A 20287-nucleotide genomic window follows, 5' to 3' on the forward strand; every position below is an offset into this window, starting at 1 on the left:
TCTGCACTGCTGGTAGCCCGATCCAGCAGCTGAAACACTTTTAAGAGACGGTCCTGGCGCTTGCTGGTCTTTCTTGGGCGCCCTGGAGCCTTTTTGGCAACAATTGTACCTCTCTCCTTAAAGTTCTTGATGATGCGATAGATTGTTGACTGAGGTGCAATCTTTCTAGCTGCGATACTCTTCCCTGTTAGGCCATTTTTGTGCAGTGCAATGATGACTGCACGTGTTTCTTTAGAGATAACCATGGTTAACAGAAGAGAAACAATGATGCCAAGCACCAGCCTCCTTTTAAAGTGTCCTGTGGTGTCATTCTTACTTAATCATGACAGATTGATCTCTTATCAACACCCACACCTGTGTTAATGGAGCAATCACTGAAACCATGTTAGCTGGTCCTTTTAAGGCAGGGCTCCAATGATGTTCAAATGTGTTTTGGGGGATAAAAATAATTTTCTAGGCAAATATTGACTTTGCAAGTAATTGCTGTTAAGCTGATCACTCTTTATAACATTCTGGAGTATATGCAAATTGCCATTTTAAAAAATGAAGCAGTAGACTTTGTAAAAATTTATATTTGTATCATTCTTAAAACTTTTGGCCATGACTGTATACACACACACACACACACAAAATTTAGCAAGACATACACTTGAAGACAAAAATCAGTACTGGAAGATGTATATACAGCCAAAATTAAAAAGATAAATCAACCTCTTGATCTGTTCTTTAACCCCTTAAGGACAGAGCCTGAAATGGCCTTAATGACAGAGACAAATTTTATGAATATGACCAGTGTCACTTTATTCATTAATAACTTCGGGATGCTTTTACCTATTCGTCTGATTCTGAGATTGTTTTCTCGTGACATATTGTACTTTACATTTCTGGTAAATTGAAGTCGATACTCATAACAAATCTTTATGAAAAAAACCCAAATAATGTGAAAAAATGTGAAAAAATGCATTTTTTCAACTTTGAAACTTTTTTGCGTATACAGAAAGTGGTTATACCACATATATTATATTTTAAATAGCATTAGAAACATGTCTACTTTATGTTGGCGGCATTTATTAAACTATCTTTCATTTTTTTTAGACGATAGGAAGCTTAAAACATTAGCAGCAAATTTCCAAATTTTCAGTAAAATTTCAAAATCAGATATTTTTAGGGACCTGTTCAGGTTTAGGCTCGATTCACACGTAGTAATAGTGCGGCCGTATGTACGGATGTAATAGTGCGGCCGTATATTTGATGGTTCGTGTGTATGCTGGGAAGTATAGGATATGCGGCTGCACAGTGCACACTCCGTATGAGTTTCGGGCCTGATTGTATCCGGGTCCGTAAAAAATGAGCAAGACCATTATTTCCGGGCCGAAATGGTCCAAGTCGACCGTAGGAAGTAACATTCGGGCCTGCCGGAACCTCTGATTACTGCCGGATCAATCTGGATTCTCATTAGAATAATTCATCAATGCGTAACGCCCCTTCAGTTTAAAAGGCCCAAGTGAATGGGCTTCAATAGGTGACCATCCTTTTAGGTGTCCCGATCTGGAGCGATGGCACGGCGAGCGGAGCATGGTGGTGCTGGTCGTGGGCGACGTGGTTCCTGGCAGCGGGACATTGATGTTCCACGCCTGATCGCAGAGGTAAGTTTGATCGAAGAATTAGACTAATATTTCTAGAATGATTTGACTTCGAAAATAGGATGTGTAGTCTCTTTCTGTGTATCTATTTATCCCTCTCTCTCTCTATCTATATATATATATATATATATAAATATATGTCAAATAAGATGTAATGTATGTGAACCAAAATACATATCTATGTTTATATATTTATGTGATGTGTGAAAATGTTTTACTTGGACTTAGAAATGCACATGGTCGTCTCGGCCAACAAAAACGCACCTAAGCCACATGTAACACACATATGAATGTCAAGACTGTTAGTGGTATTAAATATCAGCGTTTTAGTCATGCGACACGGGCCTGTGAATGTGGCGTGAAAAAAACCACAAAGTATCGTCATGTGTTTCCTTATATGCTATAGTATTAATTTCTAGTGCAGTTCCCATATTAAATAACTACTTACATATGTCGAATTTATTATCCCTATTGAGTGTAGGGTTGTTGTATTTCTTCCATGTATATATTTTATTTCATAACAGTGACATGTGTACAAATTGTTCTGCACAAATCTGTATAGTGCGTTTTTGATGCGTTTTTTGTGGGATATAGTGCATGTGAATCTGAGTAAGCGTGCGCACTACACAGTATAGTCAAGTAATGTTTGGGGAATGTTTCCCAAATCGAGTCGAGCAAGGTTGCGTTTTTGATGCGTTTTTTGTGGGATATAGTGCATGTGAATCTGAGTAAGCGTGCGCACTACACAGTATAGTCAAGTAATGTTTGGGGAATGTTTCCCAAATCGAGTCGAGCCAGGTTGCGTTTTTGATGCGTTTTTTGTGGGATATAGTGCATGTGAATCTGAGTAAGCGTGCGCACTACACAGTATAGTCAAGTAATGTTTGGGGAATGTTTCCCAAATCGAGTCGAGCAAGGTTGCGTTTTTGATGCGTTTTTTGTGGGATATAGTGCATGTGAATCTGAGTAAGCGTGCGCACTACACAGTATAGTCAAGTAATGTTTGGGGAATGTTTCCCAAATCGAGTCGAGCCAGGTTGCGTTTTTGATGCGTTTTTCATGTAGCTGGATTTGGCACGTAGTTTCATGTTATTGTGTGCTCCTCCTAGAATGTTGGACATAATGCAATACGTAACCTTACATGTATTTAATTATCAAAATATATTTTTAACTATATATCAGCGACTGTTTAAGACATAACTGGTGACCATAGTTATAACCAAATTTCGAGATCTCTAACCATAGTCGTTGTGCCATGTTTTATCCACACACTAAGATAACAAAACACCACACACACACCAGAACAAACACCGCAGTAGTGAAATAGTTAGCTTCACTCGTTTGCACATGTGTTCATGTATTTTCTAAACAATGTTGATTTTCATTTTCATCAGGTGTGAATGCAAAGCTGTCATTGAGCTGGTCTTGTGGCCTACTAATTAGTGCTAGTTAAGATACAAAGCCTTTCATAAATTAAATAATTAGACACCAATCTTGGTCTGTTTTCCTAAGTGTGTTCAAAGAGTTCTGGCATTCCTTGGTTTAGTGAGTCTTGGCTCAGTGGTTATTAGGCTGTGTTCATTAGATTACACAGGTGGTGTGTTGGAATCCCAACACCACTCTATGTAATGTCATAAAGTAAAACATGTTATTCTTCTAATCGATGTAGACACACAGAGAGGTGAAGTCAGATGGAGATGTCTAGTGATTTCTGTGTTTATATATAATTTTTCAGGTGCGGTCCCGTCCCCATTTGTGGGACTTGACTGTGCGTGGCTACCACGACCGCGTCCTGCGTCGCGAGACGTGGGAGAGTATAGCGGCTCTGGTAGTCCCACAGTGGGGCGATGTGACGGACAGCGAGCAGCTGCGGATGGGTATGTCGTGTTGTCAAATAATGTATGACATAAAATCGTGAGAACAATGTCCGATATTTCTACCAACACCTCGAAATATATATAAATTATTATTATCTATCTATTTATAATAAATCTTTGCTTTTGTCAGTCCGAGCAGTGGAGACACGCTGGTCTAGTGTCAGGGACCAGTACCAACGGGCGATACGCACGGAGGAGAGGGGTGGGGAGCCGATCTCCATGCGCTATGCACCCCTGTTGGATTTTATCCCGAGCCGCAGTCAACGGCAGTAAGCATCTTTTTCTTATTCCATAATGTATATAGTATCATATAGTGTACAATATGGAAGACCTGCGATAAAATGTTATATGGGAGTAATGACTTTCTATTCTGCCTTTGGTTTTTCAGATGAACCTGGTCCATACTCACTAGCAGATAATATCATCCGATTTCAACAATCTTCCTGTTTATGTATATGTTTTATATGAATGGCCAGACAATTATCTTAAATGTATCCACATAATTTGACAACATACACTATTGTCATTCTTTATAAGGCCCTAGTTGTGTCATGTTTGTTAGCCTTCATGCTGGTGTATGTGACTGTCCATAGAGGGTTAATGTATCCTGACCAATCACAATAGTCCCCTTTGCTCACACTCAACCAAATGCTTACACACCACTCTGACTCGTGCTTCAACATCCTGTCATTTCTATAAAATATGATAGTTTCTGTCATGGCGCTACACCAACATCTCAGGATTTTAGCAGATCCCGGTCACTCCCTCAGTTGTTTAGCGTGTGCTGTAGGTGGCAGAGCCAGTAAGCATGGTGAATGAAATGGCCGTTTCCATGCAGCGGCTAATGTTTTATATTTTGTGTCCTACAGTACTAAGCAGTCCGAGAGCTGTTCTCCGGCCCACACTATTCACTTCCTTTATACTCAATGCTGGCCGGCCTGCTGCTCTGTCACTGTCTCAGTGTGGCCTGCGGGGATCAATGACAGGTACACAGGCCTCTTACTGGACGCTTGTGTATCTGGTCACATGACTAACTCAGGCCCCTCTCCCTGGTGTGCCACATTAAAAAACACTTGTTGTTGTGTTGTCACCATAATGCTTCCATGGCCACAACATGCCATGAAGATGAGAGCATTGTTTCCACACTCAGAAAGGGGAACATTTTTCGCCTATATTTTTTATTTTTTTTGGGAAAACACTAATGTGAATGAGTTAATATAAATAGTTGTATGTCCTAACATAGGATGCTCATAGTACTACATAATGTATTCGTGTTACCAAAGCACACATTTCTACATAGTGTATGTTATAAAAACTAAAACCTTCGATATATGAAGTACCTTTATGAATGTGTCCATATTAGCTAACCTTTCTGTCTCTCCACAGAACCAGTGGCAATTTCTCAGACCCACCGGGAGGACAGGATGCTGGTGGTTCTGATGTTGCAGCATCCCAGCAGGAGGGGGATAGTGCCACGCCACCGCCATCACAGGAGCCTGGCAGTCCTACTCTTTCTGAGGGCACGGAGCCGATGCCAGGACCTTCTGGCTCGACTTCCATGCACGAAGAGGAGGAGGCTGCAGCACCATCAACATCTGGTGCAGGTCCTAGTGGTGTGCCCCTGGCAGCTCGGCCACGTCAGCCACTCACGAGGCCCACTACTACCACCACCAGGAGGCGTCGGGATCAAGAAGAAGCTCATTCAGCACTGAGTGAGTTGGATCAATCTGTCGTCAACTTTGTCAGGCGGTTTGATGGAGGAGATGATCAGAATGATTTCTTCTGCTACTATCTGGGAGTCCGTTTACGGAATCTCCCTACTAATCTGGCACGTAGTGCGCGGATGGTTACAGAAGTGCTGCTGTCGTGTCACGAGCAGGTTGACCCCGATACTTTCCCCGACCCTTGCTATGTGGGCGTCCTCCTACAATCGGTGTATGGGTTACACTCACGGAGGCCACATATCCCGCCGGAGGGCTTTCTTTTCCCCGAGACCACTGCGCCCCCACCTGTGCCCCCACCTCTCTCCCCCCTTGTCCCCCCAGCATTGTCCCCAGAGCCACCTGGTGCCATGCCCCCTCCATCTGAGGGTACTAGGGCCGTTCCTAGGCGCCAGCCACGGCGTGGACGGCGCTCTCGGGCATCTCGTAACCCACGACGTTTATGATTTCTACTATGTGATGTATGAGGCAATACATCATAATTTTTTTTTTTTTTTTATTTCATTTCTTTCTATTTATATTTTTTTATTTTTTTATTTTTTTTATTTGCTTTGGTTTAGGGCAAGTGGTCTCCTTTTTCAGGCCCAGAGAGGTCATTTTGTGTTAGGGTAGAGTAGGGTCCATGTCCCTGAGGACACCTTACCGTGGTGACATGGTACACTCTGTTTAAAAAAACAGTTTGCTAAGATCCTCATTTAAAATAATCTATCGAAATAAGTAAAATCATAATGTCTTTCCTTTACCTATCTCCAGGGCGAATGGTTCTTGTGTGTAGGGGCCCTTGTTAGCAGAACCAATATGTCACTACATTTAAACGTCAAGAAGGACAAAAATGGACTGTCATACAAATAGATGAGTTCCTAAATGCAAGTGTCTGATGTGTCCTGTTTTTACATCCATTACTGACTTTTGTTGCCTATGTTTGACTCTGCATCTTGCACAGAAGGTTGATGTGTCAAATGTATCCTTTTTTGGTAACCTTTATACACAATCATCGGTTTAATGTGATATTTCATACAGAACATGCTGAGTTTGCTGTAAAATTCCTTTCTATGGAATATTTAATTACACATTATATAAGTATTTTAATGATCAACAATAACATCAAAACTAGATTTGGACTGGAGCAAACAATGCTACATTGTGTGTGTGTGTAACTCGAATAGTTGACATTCTTCCACACACACATCTGCGTTGTTCTCTCTCGATTGGGAGGTGTAATGTAGTGATTTGGCTCAAGGTTACTAAAGTACCTCGCGCTTACACAATGTAGTGTATCCTATAATAAACTCCCCATTTTCACACATGGAGAGGCCTAAAGCATTTACAATGACACATCAAGGATATATTCACATGTTTTCACTTTTATTAAAAAAAAATGGTCGATTCTTATGGTTGTGTTGGTTTGGGCTTTGCGCATAGTGCAGTTGATGGATGTGTTCACGATATATATGTAACATTTCCCCCAAGTCTCAGGCTTTTATTAGCATGTTGTGTCACTACGCTAATCATTGACTCAGTGTGTGCTGGATGAATATCTGATAGTCTGCTCCTAGACTGGCCCACGAGATCGGCCTTTGGGAGCCTGCAGCAGAATGCAATGATCTGTATGCAGTAAGCTGCAGCTTCATGCGCCCTTCCCCCTCTGTCATAATCTAACTTTTACTTTACTGTTGTGACATCATATTGCTTGCCAAGTCTCACAATGTTTTTGAATCCAATTCCTTGTGTATTGATATAATCTCTCATTTTTTCACCTCTCCCTGAAAAAGCTTAGCTGGTTGTGCACTTTGTTTAGCCTAATCATTTTCATTAATGCGACATGCCTATTTTAGCCATGTATACAGATGGCAACACTTTATCAGTCTGAATACAAAGCCTCTATTTCATATGGGAAATCACAATTTATTAACCCTGTCAGTAACCAAACTGAAAACGAACGTAGATTTCGAGTCAACAGTGGGCTTTGCCGACAAGGGCTGGTTATTTGCATATGTAAATGAGTGTGTTCGCTCACATATGGACATAGTGGCTGGGCTGATCCACCGGTTCGGTAGCTTCAATATAGAACGGATCACAGAAATCGTGGGGCCCAAGCGGCAAGCAGCTACGACATGGTGCAAACCAAGGGGTGTAAGGAATGAATCTAGGAATAATAAACATGTTGTTCTGTGGTCATTTCATGGCTGCGCACCAGTTTTCTCCTTCTGGAGATTACACCTTAGTTTGCAGGTAACTGATGACCAGTGAGTGCCTGGCCTGAGGGCTGGGTATGAGGTATCGTTGGTACAGGTGTGCTCTCGGCCTTGTCAGAGAGTGGACATGTGTCCTGGACCTTTGCAGGTGCCTTTTGGCCCGGAAGGGAAAGGAATGCTATGTTTGTGGTCCATTTCTTTGAGAAGTGGGCAAATGTTATATAGCATTGTTAGTGCATGTATCTGAGTGCCACCCTGCACTGTGGCTAGTTGCACCTGTGTGATGAGAGGAGGATTGGCAGTTGGCCTTGACATAGGATGATAGAAGAAAATAATTATTTATTTGAAGCTTAGCCATGAGAGAAATATTGTTTTCCACACATTTCTCACGGTCTTATTTTGTAATTGTCCTTGTATATTTTTAAATATAACACAAAATACAGGGATGAATGTAACAACTGCTTGTGCCCAGGCTTCACCTAGGCCGTGTCCGTGACTGGATGGAGATAACAAATGTATCATTTTGAGTTCCTATGGGTAGAAGCCAAGGTTATTTAGGATGTGTCTGCATTGTAAGATCTGCACTTTTAAAACCGTCGCTGGAAGAAGAAGTTATTTGGACAACAAAGCCGGAGTGATCGATGCAGCCAGAGATGGATCTTGATCGGTCTGTTATAGACGTCGGCCAGCTCATCAGTGAAGTAAGTATTTTATGGAGGTGTTGGGAGTGCTTTATACATCGATAAGATCGTCGATAGACACATTTAGATCCTCCTTTGGACTCGGAGAAGATAGTTGTGTGGCCGTGACTTAATGTATGACTGTCATTTGTTGTGTGAGTCACATTGACATACATGTAAAATCTAATTCCTGCCTTGTAGAGCGGTTTTTTGGATGTCCAAAAGTCACATCTGTTATTGCATCCTGTTTAAGTGAGAAATAATTTATTGAAAACAAATCGATTAGGTAATGATCAATAGATGCTATATAATATTTATTTTATGTGTACGATTGTCCATAGTCATTTAGTGGCACGATACATCGCTCGGAGTAGTTGATGTAAGTACGATTGTGTGTAATTCCGATGTGTTTGGCATCAGGGGGCGCTTGAAATCGAGCAATGACTGCATGAGTCTTTTCAGATGTGTGTGTCTCCTCCAAATCTGTGAATGTGTTAGCTCTTTCGGACCATGTACCGCACATCATATTTTAGGCGACATTTGTAAGTAATGGCTAGTCGAGGAATAGTCCTTGTAATAGCACATGTTGTTGGGCAAACAGGGCGTGACTTAGGATTGCTCTTAGCGAGATGGCCGTGCAGCGAACTCTCTCCCTTCTCCCTCCTCCCTCCTCCCTCCTCCCTCCTCCCTCCTCCCTCCATGATGGGTGTTGGCGGCACATACATAGGAGAAATCCTCCCATATAATGTGCTGATAGTGTCATCATAAGGAGGTCGCTTTAATAGTACGCAAATCACGCACAAGATCCGGCGCAGGCTGATGATGCTATAGGCTAGCGACACAGCGTGGACACGCCCCCTCTCTGTAGTACATGCACGTCATCAGTGTGCGTAGCGGGGTGGTTGTTTAGCCGGAGTGTTTGGTGTGCTGTGCTAATTAAGTTGACTGCTCGGCTAATGAGTAGTTTGGCTTTTAGCGCTGCTCTGCTGTGTACTTTGTCAGGCGTTGTAACGTCGGAAGCACACACAATACGCAGCAGCCACGTTCAAAGAGGCGTGGGCGACCATTATGGCACTTGTAGTGCAGCGGCTTACGACGTGACAATGCCCGACACAAATGGGTAAGCTGAGCATCGTTACATGGTGTCACATAGCAATTCGCCGAGCACACGACACACAATAGTTAACCCCCCCCCACCCCCGCTACGCCCAGTGCTGAGGTGGCGATACTACAGAGAGGAGGCGTGTCCCCCCGTGTCGCTATCCGATCCCAGACCCCCGCGCCGGATTGTGGCCTTCCATTCCCTAGTAGTAAGCACATATATTTTCGCTAAATACTATGAGGACATGATGTGAGTAGTAGTGTACTGTGTATATGATATGTCCGGCAGGAAACATCATGGAGGGAGGGAGTTGGCTGCAGGTGAAGCTGGAGACCCCACCCACATAAGTGACGTACTAGTTACAATCAAACATGGCGTGTAGCATGTGAAATGGGTGTAGGAGCTATGACCTTATTGACTAATAATTTCAAAGACGTTACTGTAATTTTGTTTGATTTTCAGGTCCATGCTCGGCCACTGCTATGGGACGGCCCTGCGGCTGGGTACAGAAGCCGGGTAACGCGGAGTGCCGCATGGAGGGAGGTTGCCCGGATTGTATACCCAGATTGGGCCCAGCACACTAGATTAGAGCAATGGATAATTGGTAAGTTGTTTAGCCACTGTGGCAAACCATTAACTCGAGTGTTATGGTCACCTGACGCTGATATATTCCTAATGTGTTGATGCTTTTGGTTTAAGCTAACTATGTGGAGACCAGGTGGTCCAGTGTGAGGGACCGATTCATCAGGCAGCGACGGCAGCTGATGAGGCGTGGGGCCTCCCAAGAAGAACTGGCCGCTTTGCCTTTTGCCCCAATGCTGCGTTTCATTTTGAATTCCACCAGACGCCGCAGGTAAGTGTGTGTGTTAATTGCATGTGTCCATGGTAGGAGCAGATGATGACGGAAGTAGCTCAGTGTCTTATGTGTGCAGACATAGACATGTGTTATATTTATATAGATTATATACATTGAGGCTCCAGCAGGGGGAGCAGTATATTTAGTGAACACTTTAGAGTAATCTCTATTTCGGTAAGATGAGGCGCCCCCTGCTGGACACAAGATAACTAACAAATGTAGCCTGGCCTAAACGCTTTGGGAACAGCTTTTGATCCCTCCAGGATCTAATCCAGAACATGAAATGGCAGTTATGCCAATAGCGTGGACTGTCTTCATAATGTTTAAACAATGGACGCAATGTGTCCATATAGTAAAATAAAGTTCCACTTGGGTGGCCTTGTGAAGACCCACATTTTGGGTCAACAGTGTGTGAATATAGTGAAAAAATTTCTAGTCTGCCACCTCGTACATAGAAAATAGTGTGAAAGCAGGCAGAGTCAAATCCTGCATTGGATGCATCCATTTTAGTTATCTGGCTAAATCTGTCCTTAAACAAAAGTGGCATCTTAGATAGTGACCAGTGTTGTTTTCTCCTCAGACCACAACTAGTTCAGCAACCAGCAGAGGCCTCATCGGATGAAGAGAATGAAGAACCTAATCTGGCAGAGGGGTTGGCCAGGACTCCACCACCAAGATGGCAAGGGGGTCCTGTGGAGCCTGGCGAGAGAGAGTGACATGTGCCTTGACCGTCCAACAACATTTGTGTTTGTTCCGCACTCCCTCTCCTCAGCTACACCAACACCACCCCTTGTCTGCTACACTGTAGGGCCTTTGTGCCAACCGCGGCTTACTAGCATTAATAATTTCATAACATTTGTGCGCACCAGGACCACATCAATAACACACTGTTTACAAGGTCTGGCATCACATTAGCTAGGGATGACAATAACAGCTTGTGGGGATTGGGATGTCCCTTTTAGTTTTGTGTTGCCAGAATACAGTCAGGCTGGCTGTGGCCTTCACATATTGGCCACACTATTGCCTCTGCACACTATTCTAACTTCTGTCAACATGGTCCAAAGTAGTCTCCACACACCCTCTGCCACATCCACCCACACACACTATCATGTGAATGTGATTTTTTTTCTACATGTAATAAATCCACATATCTTGTTGTTTCCAGAATGATTCGATTTGACTTGTTTATGTTTGAGTGGTTAAGGGTTAAAAAAACAAATGATTATTGACTGCCACTAAGGAACTACGAAATACGCTTCAAAACACTTAGTGGACTTTGTTTGCATAGAAAGATGTATTGAATGTTGCTATTGTGTGTTAGTAAATTTACTTGTATGCTTTACGTTAGGAGAAAATGAACACATGCTGGATGTCCTTCAGGAGGATATTTCTAATCATATCTGACACATTGCTGTATGTGTAAAAATGAATGTGTCATGATAGGAAATATGAATGTCGTTAACTATTTCATTTATCACGCCAACACTCTCCTGCTCTGGGCACTTCCTGCCTTGGCCACAGATGGCAGCAGAGAGCACTGTCATACATGACAAACAATGAATCGCAACATTCACTACATGTTCGTAGTCGGTTCACAATACGTGTATTTGAGTCAGTATATTTTGGTCAGTATTGTTAACAAAACCAGTAGTGGATGAAAAACACAAAGGCTCTGTTCACACAATGTAGAAATAGAGTGCATGTGCGGCATTTAAAGTGAAATATTCCATTTATTTTTTTAAGAAGGGATGTTATTTTGAATTGTCGTTATTTGGTGTTTTAATGTCGCACATCCACAACATTACAACATTGTGTCAAGAGATCCTTTGGGTGTTTTGAATCCACTCCTGTTTTTGTTAGCTATACTGAGTGTAATACACGTATTGTGAAGGCACTAGCGAAGATGTAGTGAATGGTGCGATTCCTTGTTTTTCAGGTCTGAGCCTGCTCTATGCTGACATCTGTGGTCAAGGCAGGAAGTGGGCAGAGCAGGAGAGGCTTGTGATGATCACTAACATTAATGTTTATTATCATGACACTATCATTTCCACATAGATCTCGATGTCCGATGGGAGTAGAAATCGCCTCCTGCAGGACATTTAGCATGTGGTCATTATGTACAAAGTGGCGGATATATCAACGTACACACTATAAACTACATAATGTAGCGTTTACACAGGCAGATTGATGTGATGGATTTTTGCTAAGAAATGCAGGAGATGACTGTAGAGAAGGAACAGGTGATAAAGTAAAGAGCGAGATTTCTCATCTTTTAATACACTCTTGTGTGTTTTAGTAAAAAAAATGTGAGGATAAAAATTTTTTATTTGCCCGCAAACTAAGTAGACCACATCAAGCTGGCGCACCTGGGTGATGTGTGGAGGGATATATGTGGTGTGTTAATGGTGATTGTTAAGAAGTGAGATGGACTGTGGCACTAGAAGATATCAGATCCTGTTACATATCCCACACTAGAAAGTTAGACATATAGTGCGCACCCTGCTGGTCACTCCATAGGAAATGCACATGTTTTGATCACATCAATGTTTCTGCACACTAGGTTCTAAGGACTATCCAATTATTAACATTAGCAGGATGTGACCATGCTCGGTAATTACTGGGCAGTAGTATATCGAGTGAGGTTATGTGGATTTTAGAACACTACTATGTGGGAACACACAACATGGTTTACATACATTGAAAAGGCAGACACATTGTTTAGTCGAATAAGACAAGATATTTTTTGTTTTATTAAAAAGATAAGGAAAATTAAATATCAACCAATACATCGGGTTCAAACAACAAAAGAAAATAAATAAACACACATCCCAGAGACAGGTGACATACATGCGGAAAAACATCAGTCCTGTGGTCGTGGCTCATAAGGGAGGCTGTGAAAGGGGCACGGGCACGGCGCCTTCAGGAGTCATGAAGTAGTCAGCAAAGAGGTTCCTGACCACTATCCCGCGGTTGAGTTGTCTCCCTTGGCCATAGTTGATAGGGGCACTAAAAGCTGGCAGTGTCTCCACGTTCACCTCCGGGGTGGGAGCATAGTCCCGAAGGTAGTTGTGGAGAACACAGGCAGCTTTAATGACCATGTCAACTGTGCCCAAGTTCAACTGCAGGGCAGTGGTAAAGACCCTCCACTGACTAGTCATGATTCCGAAGGCGCACTCCACGAAGTTACGTGCCCGGCTCAGCCTCCGGTTAAATACTCTCCCCCGTTCATCCAGCCCTCTCCGTGGGTAAGGGCGCAGCAGGTTGTTCAGTAAAGGGAAGGCTTGATCCCCTACCATGACGAATGGAGCGGGATGCGTGGTACCCGGAAGAGGAGTGGGAGGAGGTAGAGTCACGTGATCTAACAGAATTCGCCTCCCAAACTCTGATCTCAGTAGCGCCCGGGAGTCCCCAGTACTGCCATAGGAGCCGACGTCGATGGCAAGGAAACGATACGTGGAATCAACAACCGCGATCAGGACCACTGAAAAAAATTTCTTATAATTGAAATACTGTGATCCTGATCGCGGTGGTTGACGCACACGTATGTGCTTACCATCAACCGCCCCTATACAGTTGGGGAAATTGGCCACAGACTGAAAGCCTGCTGCTGACTGCAACCAAATCTCCAGGGTCGGACTGGGCATCACGATGGGCTGCAAATGGTCCCAGATCACGGCGCACGTGCACCTCACAATTCCAGAGATGGTGGACGTACCAACCCGGAATTGGAGGTGCAACGATACATAACTCTCCCCTGTCGCCAAGAATCTGTGACAAAAAAATTATACATTTTTTAGTATTATATTTCACATTCAGCTAAATATTAAATTATTACATATTTTAACACTATATTAGATTTAACTACAATTACATGAACAAATAGTTCTCATTAAAATAAAGCCGCTTCACCTTAACGTTATGAGCAGACGGGCCACAGGAGGGATGGATTTCCGCATGTAGGTGTCCTGTCTCTGGAGATGTGGGCTCAAAATGGAAAGTAAATTATCAAAGGCCTCCATAGGCAGCCTGACGAAGTCCTGGAACTTGTCAGGATGTCTGCAACAAATGAAGAAAAATATTGATCACAAATATTACACATAAACAAACATCATAGGAAGATGTCATACGGTTTACAAATGTTGAAATTAACATCAAACGTTGTAAGGATAAACCAAAAAAAAAAAATTAAAAAAAAAGGGACTTTGGGGTAAACATTTGGGGACAGTAACCTTTACATTTGCATATTACATTCAAAGATTTGCCAACTTTGATCTCTTCAAATCGACATACCGTCGCAAATCATCATACAGGCAACCAATGTGGCCCCGGGTCTCCCTCCGCACATTGATGGGGTGGACCCAATATCGCCGTCCCACCTCCTGCAGACGGCGCTGCTCTGCGTCTTTTTGCCTCTGAGAAGAATTTTTTAAAAATTACATTTATTATTTTGAAGACATCTCAATTAGTCACAAAATTATTACACTGTTGCATTTAAGGACCTTTGGTCAACAGTACTTAAGGGAGCTTGCATAAACAATACTTTTAAATCAATGTTTTACGGATTATAAGCCTAAACAGTTTGTAAGGCTAGTTCTAAAAAAAGGTCCATAAAGCTTTTAAAAAAAAAAAACAAAAAAAAAATAAAATAAACAACAAATAATAATTACACACAAACGCTGGTAATAATTACGCATCTTCCATAGGATAGAAAGAACCACGAGCTGGTGCTTGCGGCGCAGCCTCATACGCCGGGCTGGCCCATAGGGCGCATTATTAGCCTCATTATTATTAGACATGTGGCTTGATTCACAAGACTACAAGCATATGGGCGGACTTCGCGAGTGGGCGGAGATTTAATAGGGATGTGGGTGTGCTTATTTGGCCCGGGGGCAGATTCATGAATGAATGACATGCTTTCGACCGGGGCCAAACAAGCAAAAAAACATCATGACACTACGGCCGGACTCTTACGATAAGACCGTAAGTGCTTTGCAAATACAGCCGCCAGACCACCCGGAGATGTACGGCCCAAAAATTTTTACGGACGCACTGTTACTACGTGTGAAACCGGCCTTAAAGTGTATTTGAGGGGCCTGTATGTTAGAAAGCCCCACAAAGCACCCCATTTCAGAAACTGCACCCCCCAATCTCTGCAAAAGCATATCCAGAAAGTGTTTTAACCCTTTAGGGGAGTCACAGAAATAAAAGCTAAGTGTGTAAGGAATTTGAAAATTTTAATTTTCTGTGCAGAGATTTTATTGTAATCCAATATTTTTCATAATTATAAACCTATTACCAGAGAAATGAACCCCAATAATTATTGTCCCGTTTCTGCAGTTTATAGAAATACCCCATATGTGACCCTATTGCGCTATTTGACGCAACCACAAGCCTCAGATATAAAGGAGTGCCTAGTGAATTTCAACGCCTCCGTTATATTTGGTCATTTTTGACTGTACCACTTCAGGTTGGCAGAGGCTCTGGGGTGCCAAAACCTAAAAAACACCCCTAAAGGGACAGCATTTAGAAAACTACACCCCTCAAGGAATGTAACAAGGGGTGCGGTGAGCATCTGGACCCCACAGGTGCTTCACAGATTTTCCGAACAATATGGCGTGAAAAAAGAAAAAAAAAAATTTTTACACTAAAATGTTGTTCTAGCCTTCAATTTTTCATTTTCTTAAAGGGATAAGAGGCAAAAAAAGACAAAAAATGTGTAGCGCAGTTTCTCCCGAGTACGGAAATACCCCACATGTGGACATAAAGTGCCAAGGGGGCGCAGGACGAGCCTCCAAAGGGAAGGAGCGCCAATTGGCTTTTGGAAGCTGAATTTCACTGAAAAGGATTTCAAGGGCCATGTCGCATTTACAGAGCCCTCGTGCTGCCAAGACACTGGAAACCCCCCACAAGTGACTCCATTCTGGAAACTACACCCCTCAAGGAATCTAACAAGGGGTTCAGTGAGCATATGGACCCCACTGGTGACGGGCACAAATGTGGAACAATGTGACGTGAAAGGGAAAAAGTTCATTTTTTCACTTTCATGGCACAAATGTGCCCGTCATCAAGGGGTCCATATCCTCACTGCCCCCCTTGTTAGATTCCTTGAGGGGTGCAGTTTCCAGAATGGGGTCACTTGTGGGGGGTTTCCAGTGTTTTGGCAGCACCAGGGCTTTGTAAATGCGACATGGCGTTCATCATCCATTCTAGCCAAATCCAACCTCCAAAATCCAAATGGCGCTCCTTCCCTTCGGAGGCTTGCCCTGCACCCACATGGCGCTTTATGTCCACATGTGGGGTATTTATGGACTCGGGGGAAATTGCTCTACACATTTTGTTTTTTCTCCCTCTTTTAACCCCTTGTGAAAATGATAAATTCAAGGCTAAACCAACATTATAGTGTAAAAAATGTAATATTTCATTTTCACGCCACATTGTTCCACATTTGTGTCCGTCACCAGTGGGGTCCATATGCTCACTACACCCCTTGCTACATTCCTTGAGGGGTGCAGTTTCCATAATGGGGTCAACTGTGGGGGGTTTCAACTGTCTTGGCAACACAGGGGCCTTTTGAATGCAACATGGCCCCTCAAAATCCATTCCATCCAAATCCAGCCTTCAAAAACCAAATGGCGCTCCTTCCCTTCGGAGGCTTACCCTGCACCCGCATGGCGCTTTATGTCCACATGTGGGGTATTTCCGTACTCAGGGGAAATTGCGCTACACATTAAATGTTTTTTTTAATCTTTTAACCCCTTGTGAAAATGAAAAAATCATGACAAAATTAATGATTTAGAGTAAAAATTTTACAAAAATTACACTAAATGTTGGTCTAGCCTTGATTTTTTTCCATTTCCACAAGGGGTTAAAAAAGAAAATGAACACAAAACGTGTAGGGTAATGTCCCCTGAGTACGAAAATACCCCACATGTGGGCATAATGTGCCATATGGGCACAGGGCAAGTCACCAAAGGGACAGAGCGCCATTTAGAGGCTGGAATGGAGGATGGAGGCCGTGTCGCAATTACAAAGCTCCTGTGCTGCCAGGACAGTAGAAACCCCCGACAAGTGACCCCATTCTGGAAATTACACCCCATAAGGAATCTAACAAGGGGTGCAGTGAGCATATGGACCCCACTGGTGACTGGCACTTACGTAGAACATGTGCCGAGAAAATAAAAAATACAATTTTTTTTCATTTTCACGTCCCAAATGTGGCCGTCACCAGGGGGCCATATCCCCGCTGCCCCACTTGTTAGATTCCTTATGGGGTGTAGTTTCCAGAATGGGGTCACTTGTGGGGGGTTTCTACTGTCCTGGCCGCACAGAGGCTTTGTAATTGCATCATGGCATCCTCTAATGGGAATGGCGGCCATACCTACTTAGCTGGGAAAAAGGGACAATTCTAATTTATTTGGGGGTATTAGGCCAATTATTAGTTTATAAGGTTGGAAATGACAGGTGTCCATCAAACTCAACCTGTGTTGATCCAGAGGAAGGCAAAAACCCCTCATGAGGCAGACGACAGTAGCCTCATCACTGGGAAAAATTCCTTCCCGACTCCATATTGGCGATCAGAATAATCCCTGGATCAACGTGACCCCTGAAATAGGAATAAGGGACAGAACTTAGATAATGTAGAACTCCAGTGACGTGTGGTGCGCCTTGGAGCGATCCAGTATGCAGAGGCCGGGGTGATCAGGACAGGCGTCACACTGGAAAATGGTGTCCTTCCTGATCCCCCTGTTACCCCACACTCTGCACTTCTTCTGGGGTCTCCCGTTCTCCTGTGTGCGGGACGTCACCTGGAAAATGTTGTCCTGGTGCGATACGGGGTCCCACATATCCAGAAGCGCTGGGTCCGCTCCATGGCTGCTAAATATTAGGGCTTTATTACTGCTTCTGATATGTTCGGATCGTGCTGCAAGCTACAGTAGCTCGGGCAGCGAGGGACCAGAAGAGGGGGTGCTGGTATAAAAGTTATCCCCGTACAGGTGGTAACCTTTATCCAGCAGTGGGAAGATCAGTTCCCGGACGATCTTCCCACTAACTCCGAGGATGGGGGGGAGGGGGCATCTGGTGGCTGCATTCGGGTGTCCCTTCCTACATACACTCTAAGGGTACGTGCACACTGCGAAATCGCGACAGATAACCCTTCGTGCATTCCGCAGTTGGCACCCACCGGCGGAGTGATGCAGGCACACGTCTCCACACGTGTCATAGACTCAATTCTATGCACGGGCGGATTCCGCTCTCCGTCCAACGTGTTCATTCTTTGGATGGACGACGGATTCCGCCCGTGCATAGAATGGAGTCTATGACACGGGTGGAGACATGCGGCCCAACAGTCCGCCGGCGGGTGCCAGCTGCGGAATGCACGAATAGTTATCCTTTGCCATTCTGGAGTGTGCACGTACCCTAAATCTGTAAGTGTACCCTGAGGTACGCTCACACAGTTTGTAGAATTTCACTCCATACCGTCATCTCTTATTGGGACGGTACTGGCGGAAAAGACGTGTCTGGGGGGCAGCGCACACTACGCTACCCCCCAGACACATCACTGGATGATGAGGATGATGAGGATGAATGGAGGAAAGAAGGATCCCTCCCATTCATCCTCACTGGCTGTTTCGGTGTCGGAGGCAATAACTTATTCCTCTGACGCCGAAAACACCTGGGGGCCATCTTTATACGGGGACTAGTATATGGGGTATGTAGTGGTGTAGTGTCAAACTTTATTCAATGTAGTGTGGTGTAATGTAGTGTTTTTTATGTGTTTTTTTACAGTAAGTATAAAAAAAAACCTACGCCAACAAAGGAGTTGCTGATAAATGCCGCACTTATGTGCGGCACTTATAAGCAGGCCGTGGCAGTAGAATATAGAAAAAAAAACACCCTACGCCAAAAAGGAGGAGTTGCTGATTAGCAGCGCACTTTCGTGCGCGGCGATAGGGTGCGGAAAATAGAAAAAAAAAAATTTGAAAAAAAAAAAACTTTTTCTACATTCTGAACATCCCTGTAGCTGCTGATAAGTGTATTACACATATCAGCCGCTAGAGGGCAGCAGAGCGCAAAATACGGAAAAAGCCGACGCTGGAGCCGAAAATAGCCGAGAGAAGCCGAACGTGACGTCACGGAGGAAGCCGAAGACCCGAACGAAGACGAGGACGCCGCGAACCCGGAAGACGCCGATCAAGAGCCCGGGACAGGTGAGTAATGTACAAATACCTGCTCTGGACCCCTCGGCTACCTAGCTGAGGGGTCCAGGGCAGGTATTTTTTATTTTGTGGGACTCTGATCGCCGTGCCACCGGCCCGATCGCCGTGAACGGCCGGCCGTTCACGGCGATCGGGCCGGTGGCACGGCTATCACCATTACTTTTTACAGTAATGGCGGTCGGTGCCGTCCTCGGACAGCACCGACCGCCATTTTTTTTCCGGGTCATCGGGTCGCCGATGACCCGGAAAGGTTCCGATCGCCGCTATTGGCTGATCTGAATTGATCAGCCTATAGCGGCGATCGTAAGCACGGGGGGTGATAACCACCCCCCGTGCCGTGAAGCTAAGATGGCCTGCTATGATTTATAGCAGGCCATCTTCCCCGACCGCTGTGTGTGAACACACAGCGATCGGGGAAACATCGGGCGTACCTATACGCCCGTTTGCGTTAAACCCCACCCTGCGGGGGCGTATAGGTACGCCCGATGTCGTTAAGGGGTTAAAAGCATGAATAAGCAGCAAATAAGACACAGAAGTGAGAGTACTGCTTCATAAAGATGGCAGCTGCCGATTCCTAATGAGAGATTTGTATAGAAAAAAAAAAAAAAGCAATCTTTTTTTCCCCACAATGAGAAAAACTCAATTAGACAGTATATTCTTTCTACTTTCCACAGCTGCAAACAGCTCTTTAGAGCAGTAATAATTATTCCCTCCACGTATTTATAATTTGAAATACTTGCAACCTTAGTTCCATTTCTGTGCTAAGCATGCACAAATGTATAGTGACATCTCTATTGTTGAAATCATTGTTCAAATTAAAGGAGAAGTCCGGCCAAAATAAATTTTTGATATGTTGTTACTTATGAAAAGTTATACAAATTTCTAATGTACATTAATTATGGGAAATGCACATTTATGGCTATTTCCCTTAATTTAGTAGATCAGCAAGTGTTAGAATTCTCTCACATCCAGTGACGTCACGACGAAAGGTGTAA

The 20287-nt window shown here is 43.9% G+C and overlaps 2 long non-coding RNA genes across 2 annotated transcripts; one reads left to right on the forward strand and one right to left on the reverse strand.

Annotated features, from left to right (window-relative positions):
* Positions 1–1563: 1563 nt before the first annotated feature.
* LOC138767510 (uncharacterized) lies at positions 1564–3730 on the forward strand. Its single transcript, XR_011358807.1, has 3 exons — positions 1564–1646; positions 3379–3520; positions 3651–3730. It is a non-coding gene; the product is annotated as an uncharacterized lncRNA (long non-coding RNA).
* Positions 3731–13744: 10014 nt separating this feature from the next.
* LOC138767152 (uncharacterized) lies at positions 13745–14484 on the reverse strand. The gene is made up of 3 exons (XR_011358771.1): positions 14365–14484; positions 13984–14130; positions 13745–13842 (listed from the first exon to the last, which is right to left on the reverse strand). It is a non-coding gene; the product is annotated as an uncharacterized lncRNA (long non-coding RNA).
* Positions 14485–20287: the final 5803 nt, after the last annotated feature.

Source organism: Dendropsophus ebraccatus, chromosome 11 (assembly GCF_027789765.1).
Source record: "Dendropsophus ebraccatus isolate aDenEbr1 chromosome 11, aDenEbr1.pat, whole genome shotgun sequence".
Classification (NCBI taxonomy): Eukaryota; Metazoa; Chordata; class Amphibia; order Anura; family Hylidae; genus Dendropsophus; species Dendropsophus ebraccatus.